Raw genomic sequence first — 12,362 nt, forward strand, 5'->3', positions numbered from 1 at the left:
CTCGGTTACCGTGGTAAACCGCATGGTTTCCACGCTTCTCTTGCCGGTAGCGGCGGATCTAGCGGTGATGCCTCCCTTGTCACCGACTGAAGAGCAGGGACTAGCTCTCCTCACCTCTATGCTCTTTGTCTGGGGTGGGGGACAGATATTTTGGTCCCCCACTCCAGTTGGGCCATAATGGGCCTGCTGTGAACAATGTTTTTTTTAATTTTTTCCAATCATTTTTCAGTATTGAATTTTTTATTCATTTGTAAATTTAGTTTTCATCAATTTTTTACCAAACATCATTATAAATCAATCTATATTTTTCCATAAATTTCTTTAAATTTTTTGAATTTGGGTCAATTTCATATTACAAAATCGTGACTTACTGAAACCGCACCCTAGCGGAGCCTCGGATTACCATGACGGTAAACACAGTCATGCAAACCCTGATGTAAAGCTACAAAAGTCATGATTAATCGGTGGTTTGCTGCTATTTTATGAAAGTTTATTTAAATAACTAGAGTAATAAATGTTTGATAGCCAAATAACTTCGAATGTCGGTTTATATGACTGTATTTGAATGAGTTAGGATATTTTATTTGCATTACTGAATTGAATCGTAGCATTTGCACGGATATAGTACTAGCATTTGTATAAACATTAAATGGGAAGAGCAACGGGGCAACGTGCTTTTCTGGAGATAAGAAATAAAATATTTTAGTCTTTTGTTATTTCATCTGGACAGTTGTTTGTGATAGGTTACATCCTTTTATTTGGGGGACTGCGACTAATTCCCTTTTATTTCAATTGCTGTACATGAAAAATTTTCTGATTTCAATTGCTGTACATGACTTAATATTACAGGAAAGTCAAAGAATCAGATTCATATTTCAATGCATCAAAGGCATATATTTATGGATGTTTTGTATGGTTAACGTACGAGGTGTGCATCCAAACCACGATCCAGCCATCATTGAAAACAGTCGATAGTTTATCGTTAAATAGTAGAAGAGAAGGAAGAAAATACTGTGAATATTGAATGCATTGTATTGAGCTTTGGGGCCAGTATATATAGGATTACAAGTGAAGGAGAGTATTTTATTTTATTTTCTTTTCTATTGTTAGGTGTGTTGGAAGTAAAAGTTTTAAGTTATTTTGGATCAGAGAGCTGAGAGAGGGTATGGTTTTCTTCCCTATCAAATCGACAGAATTTATTGGATGAATGGCGGACCACATCACCTGAACGATCTCCTATCCGTAGCGAATCACCGATGCACAGAGCGAATAAAGTTGCACGGCGGCATCGATCACTTCACCCTGGATCCAGCGCTGCACGAGCAGTCCGGTGATTTCCCGGGCGGCCTGGTCTTGATCAGCGGGTTCCTCTCGAAGAAGTTCGACGGCCGGAGCTCGAACGCGCCGCTCAACGTCGGCATCACCGGGAAGTCCTCCTGGTACGGAGCATGGTGCAGCCCCACCGTATACCACAGGACGATGTCCTCGTCCTTTATCCTTCTGCTCCTGCTCGCGAGCATACGTACACACACGCCATGGCCGGCCATAGTGCACACGGTGAGCTATGGCGGCATTCTAAGCTCGCTCTAGACACAGAGTCGTGAGCAATGGCGACGTACCTCTTGCTCCAGACGGCCAAGTTGTCGTCTCCCGTGCTCTGCTCCGCGTACAGCCCGGAAGCCCACTTCTCCGACTTGCTGTACGGTGTCACCCACACCTGCTTCTTGGTGTACGCGGCGCGGCGCTGAGGGTAGTCGTCGTCGGCGAGCAGCGAGGCCGCCGTGGCGCCGGCCGGGATGAGGCGGTAGCCGACCACATTGCCGATCTTCGTCTTCTTGCTCGGGTTGACGAAGAGGAGTTCCGCAGGAGGCGCGCCATTGACGTCCACCTGGCCTTGGGCCTCGGTCTCGGCCACCTCGGAGAGCACCGTCCAGTAGCTCCTCCTCGGCGTGGGAGCGCCGCCGGTTGCACGGACGCCGGTGTTGCGCTTGGGGACGATGGTGTTCTTGACGAAGGAGTTGTTGGTGCCGTCAATGTCGAGGTCGAGGTGGTAGGTAATGAAGTGGTCGTGGTTGACGCCGACGGTGTTCTCGGCGACGAGCGTGCCGTGCGCGTCCTCCTTCATCTGGTCGACGTGCGTGTAGTTGGTCGCCTTCATCTCCAGGATGCCGCTAAGAGACACCTGCAATACAGTACGTATACGCATGGATTGATCAGGTTAGTATCATGTAAATAGTACTTATAGAAGTAGAATTTAAACTTGCATATTCGTGGAGTAATATAATTCATATTAATCTATTTTGTCAAACTTTTTCATATTTTTTATGACTATTTAGATGACATGAAAACAACGGGTAAACTGCTTCGTGTCACTTTGCTTCAATTTACTTTGTTCAGATGGACAAAAATAAATAAGCTTGTTACAATATGTACCACAGTTTTGATGGATCCGACTGTCATGAACTGCCAGTCCAATGTGTAGTCATAGTTTCCAACTGTCACCACCATCCTCGCAACCAAGGTCACCTCCGGCCGGACCTCCGTGATCTGCACAGAAAGCCACAGCAAAATTATACAGTAAGCATTTCTGTGGACGTCAGAGACGACGCTGGATCATCACACAGTACCGGTTCGTCGGGCCCAATGCCGGTGTGGCGCCAAGCGACATCGCCGGCGGCGTACCGCTCGAAGACACAGATCACGTCGTCGGCTTTCACAGGCTTGCCGTCGGAGTCGGCGTAGTGGCCGTCCAAGTAGGCTGCATTGGCCGGACAGTCGGCGCCGCGCTGAAGCGTGGACGCCGAGTCTCCGAGGCCGTACTCGCCGGCGTCGAGGTACGTGTGGAAGTACCACTCCTCCTCCGGGTCCATGTACGGCACGAACACCTCCGACACGAAGCCGCGGTAGAGCACCCGCCGCCGCAACCCTGCGTCGGCGCCGTCGGTGTCGTTCACCGAGGCCAGCGAGATGATCATGCCGGCGCGCATGTCGAAGCCTACGTGGAACTCCCAATTGGCCCATCTGCAATCGATCGGATGCAAAGAAACGTTGTGTATGACCTCAATTGCACAGTATAACATGTTTCGATTCTCTTTAGAATTATATGTATGATAATGAATTTGAATTTATATATATGAGCAATTTTACAGATATTGAGTAGATACCAAGAGTTATCAAAATTTTAGCATAAAATTTAAGAGAAATTTTATCATTCTTCAGAAGGTACCAAGAGGCACAACTGTTTTCTATATATAATTTGGTATCTTCTAATACCTAAAATACCAAGAGGTACCAAATTTTACATAGAAAACAGTAGTACCTCATAGCACCTCCTTAATGATGAAAAAAAACTCAAAATTTAATACCTCCTAGTACCTAGGTATTAAGAGATACCACCTCCTGTTGCCTTCTCAAAGATTATAAAATTATCATATATATTGATCTATAGATAAATCTCGCTTGTTATAATATATAATGCATGCTATGAATTTCCTGAACTTCAGTGTGTGTAACAATTATCACATGGGTAAGAAGAAACTGTCCGTGAAACATTTTTTATGTACTGCCCTCCGTCCCAAAATGTATATATTTTTGGTTGTTTAGCAAAGATTAAGAATATGAATAAGACTATGATAGTCATTAATAAATAATGAATGAATGGAGGTGAGGGGCAGGTGGTGGTGATAAACTAATAAGAAATTTGAATGGAAATTAATTGATGGAACAAGTAGTACCGTGAATAATAATAAAATGTTTATATTTGAGTACAAGATTAAAATCCCACAAATGTTTATATTTTAAAATAGAGAGAGTATACGTTTAAGATAACAGGCTGCAAAAACAATTTTTTTCTTATGCTTTATAAAGAACCAAACTTTCAAAATGTGTATAAACATATTTTAAATCTGATTGAGGTGAACAAAAGTTTTATGTGATCTTTAGAGTATTTTATTTAATTTCATCAAGTCAATATTTGCTGACTATATTTCTTTCCCCGAGGTGAGTTGACATATTATGCAACCTCGTGTTAGTATATGAATTATAACAAAATACTGACTGAAAAACATTATTTCTAGGCTACATCACACGTACCAATACAGGACTATAAAGAATAATATGGCTTCACTATTTCAAACAACAATGCAATTATTCCCTACTTTTTCAAATCGCAAAACATTTGTCCTCCTAGTTTACTAAACTATAATGACAATAATTGCTCAAAAATGAAGTCCTCGTGAGACGAAAAGCGGGGGCCAAAAGTGGAAAAAAGGGTATTTGAACTTTTTTAATTTTTAATATTAAAACTAAAATATTTTAAAGCATATAAGTTAGATCTAAACATTCTGGCCAACCCAGTAAATATTAAGAATAATATCATCACGCTAACTCCTTATGGCATGATAGTATTATTTGGCCACGCCAAATAAATTAGCGCGAGCGAAAGGTTCAGATATGAAAATAAGTTTTGTGTGAGTTTAGTTCTCAAATAAAAAAAATAAAAATACTCTTTAATGTAAATTTTGTAGTGATCTTAGGTTAACTTGTTACAACTAAATCACCCCATAAAGTGGTTTTTTAATAACTTTTAAAACATGGGCGTTTTCACAATGTAGCTAAATAAGGATATGAGAAACTGAAATGAATATTTGGGCACATGAAGAATCCCAGTGTCATTCAATCTGAAAAAGTTCTATGTTTTTTATATAGAGCTATGTCTATCCAATGTCATTTCAAAAAGTCAAAAGTCATCATTAGAAACATATCTAAGACACTGTAATGAACATTTTGATCCCTAAACAATCTGAAATTAAAATTCTTTGAATTAAAAATTGTAAATATCATCAATACTATGATTTTCGTAGAAGATTTTTCATCATCCGACTTCATACGAAAGGATTATATTTTCTAAAAACAGCATTGCTCTTATTTTCAAGGGTGGTTTCTCAAGTGAACCGCTCTTAACAGTCATCATCCGACTTCAATTAAGTGAAAACCATTTGCGAAAAGAGAAAATCTAACAAATGTGATGGACAAACACTTAGTTCTAAGATATACCATCGTCAAGTGTGAGTTCTACCAAATGACATCGTACAAATGAATTTGTCTAAGAAATGCCACCGTCGTTTGGGTTCCGTAAGTATTTTTTCGTTAAGTGCTAAAATATGAACATTGCATTTAACGACAGAAATGAATGAAACCTTGATGGTAAAGGCATTTCTCAAACTAATTTGTTTGTAGTATGGCAGTTCGTAGAACTCACAGTCGTTAATAACATTTTCTTTAATTTAGATGTTTGTCAATTGTATTTTTTAGATTTCCTCGTGTAAAAATCATCATTTTTACCGAAAGTAATTCTATAACCCATGAAACTTGCTTTTTAAGCAGTGGGGCATTATTGTCCATTTGTGTTTTTTTAGAAAATGAATACTCCCACTGATTAGTAATCTTGGTCGTTTTCAACAATTAATACCAGTGACTCTGAAACGCCATATGTATTATATGATGCCCATGCTTTGTTGCGTGATATATGTTTAGAGATATTTTTGTGTTAAAGTGATAATATTGAATGATAATTTGACATGCTTGTATATATATTGGGCTCTACGCAATCTATTAAATTAAATGAAAAGCCATGCTTGCATGTGGTTAGTGACTTGTACGTGATGATATGACATATTTACATAATTACATGTTAGGGATTTAGAATAAGACTTTTTTTTTAAAGTACAACTCGGGACGTACATGAACACACACCACAATACACGCACATATGCGTGCGCGTCCCTACCATACGCTTAGGATTTTGGGGTGTACACGCGTGTAAAGAAAAAAACCCCCGATAAGACGCGCGAGTTACGATCCGAGGGATCAAACTCACGCACCCACACGGCTAACCAACCGAGCACCGTCCGGTCCTCGACTTAGGATAAGACTTAGGACTACATAGTTACTCCTGGGCATGTATCACGTATATAGATTCCTCCCATGGGAGTCCATCAATTCAAACCATTTGAAATGACAGAACTATGTACCCAACCGAGTCTACTAGTTCTGTCACTTCGTTACCGTGAAAACATAATCACGAGGAAAGTGAATGCATCAATCGATGCCCTTTTATTATCCAAATTATTAACAGTAAACGTTTTAGGGGTGAATAAAAGTATGTACTTGGACTGCTGAAAACTCACATCAATTAAAGATGGAGACGGGAGCCAAAATTTATATAGATATATTGGATTTCTGACCTAACAAGATGCTTTAAATTTGTGTTATTTTCGTGGTCGATCCTTGTATTACGTACGACGCAATATAACGAGGGCCATACAGTGCGTGCCACCGCACGGAAATCGCTGGAGACTTTGGACAATTTGCTACACAGATCAGCATCAACTCTTTTTTCCGCATCAGGGATCGACCAAACGTCGCTGGCACAGTGCCTATACTGTTTCGAAATGAAAGTCACACGTGAAAATTATGCTACTTATATTGACATCAACGTTTGTACTATCTCTCTGAATGTTTGACACCGTTGATTTTTTTATATACGTCTAACTATTCGTCTTATTTAAATTTTTTTGTCAAATATGTATGAAACGATATAAAAATAATTAATAATTATGTAATTTTTTAATAAGACGATTAATCAAAAGTGTATAAGTGTATAAAAAAGTCAACGGCATCAAACATTAAGGGATGGAGGGAGGGAGTACTTACTATCAGAGTACCGATTTGTCTTTTGTAATCAAGTACATGAGCCAACGATATGATATATATTTTTATTTATCTTAATTTTTGGATGCGAAATACTATTCTCTGAAACCAGGCTCTGGTGCTAGGCACCGTTGCAAAAGTGTAAACAGGTCAAACATATAATTGATGTGGTAAGTATATATGCTGTTGTGTTGATATATATGGTATAGATGGTTATACAATTCGTTACCAGTCACGCATGAAGATTCAGTAATAAGATTTGCTTTACTAACGATTTGTCCTCTGAACTAATGCTGGTATTCTTTATCATTATATCATGAAGATAGATATACTGCAAACTGATATTAATTTTGGCTCGAAAGAACAGAATTTTTTATTGTCACAGGTAACAAATAAGGCAGCGTTCGCAAATGACATTGCCCATTAGTCATATCAGCGCACGTAAAACGAAAAAATCATTAGCATATGATTAATTAAATATTAGCTTTTACAAACTTAGGAAATAAATTAATCTGATTTTTTAAATAACTTTCATATGAAACTGTTTTTCAAAAAATACATCGGTTAACAGCTTGGAAAGCGTGCGCACGGAAAAAGAGGGAGAATGTCCCCTGGTCGGATTCGAACGCTGCCTAAGGCTAATTAAATCAGTTAAGTTTGCTGACGCTTACTTGACGTAATGGCCGTGGATGCGGAAGCCCCTGTCCTCCGGCTGCACAACCACGCCGGGCGGCGCCGCCGGTCCGGTGAACGGAGGCCCGACCATGTCGGCCCGGTAGTCCGTCCCTTCGGCCTTGGGCATCGTGTACACCGCCCTGTCCCTGTACTCGATGATGGCATCCGGTCGAGGTCCACCACCATGACCACGCCCTCCAGCGGCCGCGCGTAGATGTTCGCCGTCGCGTTGAAGTCCACCACCAGGCACTTCATCTTCGCCACCCTGGCGCCGCCGTACGCCGGCTCGCTGCTCCCGAACCAACCCCTGGGGAGCACCCCGCACCCGACGTCGCCGGCGTCCAGCCCGCGCCGCCACACGGACTCCAGGAACGGCGGGTACTGAGCCGGCAGCGCCATGGCCGCGAGCTGGTCCTCGGTCGTCAGCATCGGGAACCCGGGGCCGCGGTGGACGGCGTGCGACAGGACGGTGCCCGGCGCCGCGGAGGAGGAGGAGGCGTTGGCGACGTCGACGGTGAACTCGTGCGTCTGGCCACCGGCTCGCGCAATGACGAACGAGCGGCGCGGCAGGACTGCGTTCGGGGAGGAGGTCGCGGCGCCGCCGCCGTAGGCGTAGGCGAGGACGTCCGCCTTGTCCGGCTCGTCCAGGCCGACGTAGTGGAAGTAGAGCGGGCGGGCGGGCACGAGCGGGGAGGCGAGCACGGCGGCGCGGGTGGCGGCGATCTCGGCGGCGGTGAGCGGGTCGAGCGGGTGAGCCATGGCGATGGCGGCGGAGACGAAGAGCAGGACGGCGAGGAGGAGTACATGGCGCGCCATGTTGCGCGCGCGACAAGCGGTGGGTCGAGCCATGAGTGACGAAGCGTGTAGTTGTGTGGAATGAGCATACATATGCAAGCTTTTTTTATAAAAAGTATCTCCAGTGTACCAAAAATTTATATTAAAGAGCCTTTTTACCGTTCTTAAAAATAATATAAGAATTTTAATAAAAATTTTTGTTACCTCAAGATATCATATATTTTACACTAAAAAGTACAGTAATATTTATTAGTTACTTTTTTAAGGATGTGAAAAAACTTTGTACTAAAAATAGTATCTTCATGTATTTTTAAGGACAATAAAAAATATATACAAATTGATACATAAGCTAACGTATTGCATAACTGATTTTATTTTGAGAGCTAACTATAGATTTGATCCTATTTTTTTTACTTTGCATTTTTGACCTGATTTTCAAACTTAAGCCGTCTGACCTCGCTGTTAGGTTCCGTCAGAAATCAGAACAAAAGAACATAAGAAAAAGAAAAAGACACACGAAAAGACAAAAATACCCGTTCATCTAATTTATCCCCTTCTTCCTCTCCCGTTGAAGGCAGAGCGGCTGTGGGTGGCTGCGTGCGGCGGCGGCGGCGAGCAGCAGCGGGCGGCGCGAGTCGGCTGGGGGCGGCTGCGCGAGTCGAGGCAGCGGGCGCCGGCCACGCGAGTGGGCGTGAGGCGACGGGCGGCGGTGGCGGCAGCGAGCAGCGGCCGCACGAGTGGGCGCGAGGCGACGGGCGGCGGGAGGCAGTCGCGCGAGTGGGCGCGAGGAGGGCGCCGCTGCGTTATTGCACGGCGACCATGCCACTGTCATCCGGTACTTCCCCACGCATGTGAGGCGAGGCCGTGGTCGATCTGTTCGTTTCGTCAGGCCAAAATCAATCATTTCTTGCCATCTATCGATGCTCCCAATCTTGCTTGCTAGATCCTCTTTTATTTACTATTTATATATTTATGTATTGCTATTATCGATTGATTGATGCGAAGCCAATACTTTGTGTTGTGTTTGATTACCGAATTAATTAGCGTTAAACCTGTGCATCCAACATGGGCTACCAATCTTTTCCCCAGTTTTTGTATGTAGTTGCACTCCTCTCGCCTCCACATGTTTTTGTATAATATATTGCAATGCAGTTGAATTATATAAGGAACTCATGTTATCTGTATGGCTACTTCTTATATAGCTGATGTTAGAATGTTACCATGGTTGCTAATAGCCAAACGAAAAAATAAAGAAAAACTCGATATTTCTGCTTTAGTTATTATTTTCTGCAGGTTCTGTGCAATAGAGCGAAACTGCACTCCATATCATGCTCAATTGGATCACAGGTTAATGATGATTCGAATTTGAACCGAATTTTGTTCAAATTTTAGTATAAGTTGTCAATTTAATCAAACTTCAGTCAAATATCAAACAAATTTATCTCAAATATTAAACATAAATAAAATATTATAATTAAATTATTTGTTACAAGGGACATATGTATAAAATTGGGTCAAATGTGCAATAAGTATTTACAAAGTAGGGTCAAATATGTAAGGGTAAAAACGTCCATTTATGTCTCATTTAACACCGTTATGCTCAGTTAATATAGTAGAGTCAGTCGGTCGCTTCAAATTTGAAAACCAGAGTCAAAACTACAAAGTGAAAAAAGAGAGTCAAATCTGTAATTAGCTCTAAAAATAGGATCAGTTATGCAATAGCCCCTTATATATACATGGCTTGATTCGTCAAAGTCTATCTCTTTTTTTTTTCATTTTTCTCTTCACGCATTAATACTGCATCCGTTCCATTAAGAGAACGTAAAAGAATTCCACACGCATTGCCTATCTGGATCTGCTCCATTAATAAAAAAAACAAAATAACCACACGAATTGCTTTCCAATCTTATCTCTCTTATTATAAAATTAGCAATCTTATGGTCTTTGAGTAATTTTTATACCTCTAGTACCTATAAAAAAATAGTATAGTTTGGTATCTTCACAACTAGTGTAAAATTGCTCTTATAAAATTCATTAGGTTTTCAACGTCCATCTCACGTGTAACTATTGCTTCAATAAAACTCGCGATTAGCCATAGTGCAAGATCAGTCTATAGTCCAATGGTTGAGGCACTTGTCAGAGGACGCGTGAATTTAAGTAAAAATACAAGTAACGCAATTTAACTTTAAATGATTAGAAATAAATTTAATTATAAATATAATTAAAATTAAAAATAAATTTAATTATAAATATAATTAAAATTAAAAATAGCGCTAGGGTTTTATTTCTACCTTTTAAAAAAGAAAATTAGTATATGTTTTAGCTGAATAGTCCTAGGATTACACTTCTGTCTTTTTAAAAAAGAAAAAGAAACTAAACAGTTCTTTCACCTCATAGAAAGTGAAACTCAAGTTCAATTTTAATTTCAGTCCACCGTTAGACAATTGCATGATAAGGCTTGCAAGAGGAGAAGAAGGGCATGCATGGGGAATAAGAAGAGGAAAATACAAAAAGGAAAGAAAGAAGAAAACAAGAAGAAAAGAAAGAAAATGGAAAAAAGAAAAAAAAGAGAATCGTACAAAAAACTAGAAATTAAAAGTTTTTTAATAGCAGAAACCGTGCATTGTACAATATTTAAATATTTGTATCAAATAAACAGATAAAAGAAGTAGGACTGAAAATGACATAACAAGATTTACTGTGTCTTAATTTTTCCGCGTTGTCTAAAGAATACCCATCTTCCAATCTATCCCACGGTGCACAAATTTGATTTACTCATTGAACAAATTCAACGGCTAAAATCATTTGCATTAAATTGGACGGTCCACGTTCAATCTACCATCCTTCTATTTACCTACTATCATGCCTACATCAAATTTAATGCATTAAATTGGACAGCCCACGTTCAAAATCACACACACTTTCCATCTATCCTACCTACATCAAATTTAATGCATTAAATTTTGGTCAAATATAAATACAAAGTTCAAAGCGTCATAAAAAGGACGGAGGGAGTATTGCAAATACCACCATGTCAGATGTATGTCAAATCTTTATCGTCTAATCGTTCGTCTTTTTCAATGTTCTATGAAACATAGAATGTTATACGTCATTCTTATAGTCCATTTACTAATATGAATTAAATTCATAAATAAATATTTTTATATGTATATGTATCAACACAAATGGTCAACCTTTAGACCCCTAAATCAATGACGTTAAATAAAAATAGACTAGATGTTAATTAATGAAGTATCATTTATATGTATGTATATATATATATATATATATAATCTATCGGAGTGTGAGCTCCTCAAGCGGAGATCCGTGGGACCCCTTTGTGAGTTCGACACAAGGTTGTAGAGTTGGGGCCCAAAAACCTCAATGCGAATGCGGGAGTAAATGCAAGGGTCGGCTCTTTGCTGACGGGCTTCTGGAAGACGAAGGGAATTATAAAGGTTCAAGCCACCGCGAGGCGTAATACCCTACTCCTGTTATTGAGCACTATGCGAGTGAATGTGTTACAAACTTTTCTCTACTTGGAGTCCCCCTCTAAGTTTAGCCAGGGCCTCCTTTTATATGGACAAGGGGACACCACAATGGCTATAACCTTATTAACATCAACTATGTAGGTAATCATTTGGCCCGCAAAAGATAGATCTCGTTCTCCCCAGGATATGCGGCAGGGTTTTGCTAACGCCATCTTGCCCTCCGTCCGGTCCCATCTGTCATGAGTGAGGTATGGCAATCACGTCCCCTCTCCTGGTCCCGTCTATCAAGGGGTGGGTGAGGCATGGCTGCCACATCCCATTCCTTCACTCCCGTCTATCAGCAGGTGCAAGAGGAGAGAGGGGGGAGGCGCTCATTGGAACATGCCAACTTGGGCCGGGTAGCCGCCCCTATCTCCTTCCAATCATCCGTCCCATTTAATGCAACAACGATGGTGGGAGGATAGGTCACCCTTGAAGTGATAGGGATGCCGCTGTGCTGCCAGGACGGCATGTCCTAACTAGCCTTTTACCTAGGTGAAAATAGGGGTGAGGCGCATGCTTGTGCCGCATTTAATGCAGTGTTGGCAGGCGTCTACGCCCATCATGATGAGAGTGTGAAGCGCCAGGCAACAATTTTTGTCGCAATAAATGCGGTCATGGGGCGCCCACGCACCCGAGGGGGTCAGGATG

At 41.2% G+C, this 12,362-nt stretch overlaps 1 pseudogene; it reads right to left on the reverse strand.

Moving 5' to 3' along the window:
- Positions 1-1,039: 1,039 nt before the first annotated feature.
- Positions 1,040-8,202, reverse strand: LOC102708811 (annotated as a pseudogene).
- Positions 8,203-12,362: the final 4,160 nt, after the last annotated feature.

The sequence above is a fragment of the Oryza brachyantha genome, chromosome 6, assembly GCF_000231095.2.
Source record: "Oryza brachyantha chromosome 6, ObraRS2, whole genome shotgun sequence".
Taxonomy (NCBI): domain Eukaryota; kingdom Viridiplantae; phylum Streptophyta; class Magnoliopsida; order Poales; family Poaceae; genus Oryza; species Oryza brachyantha.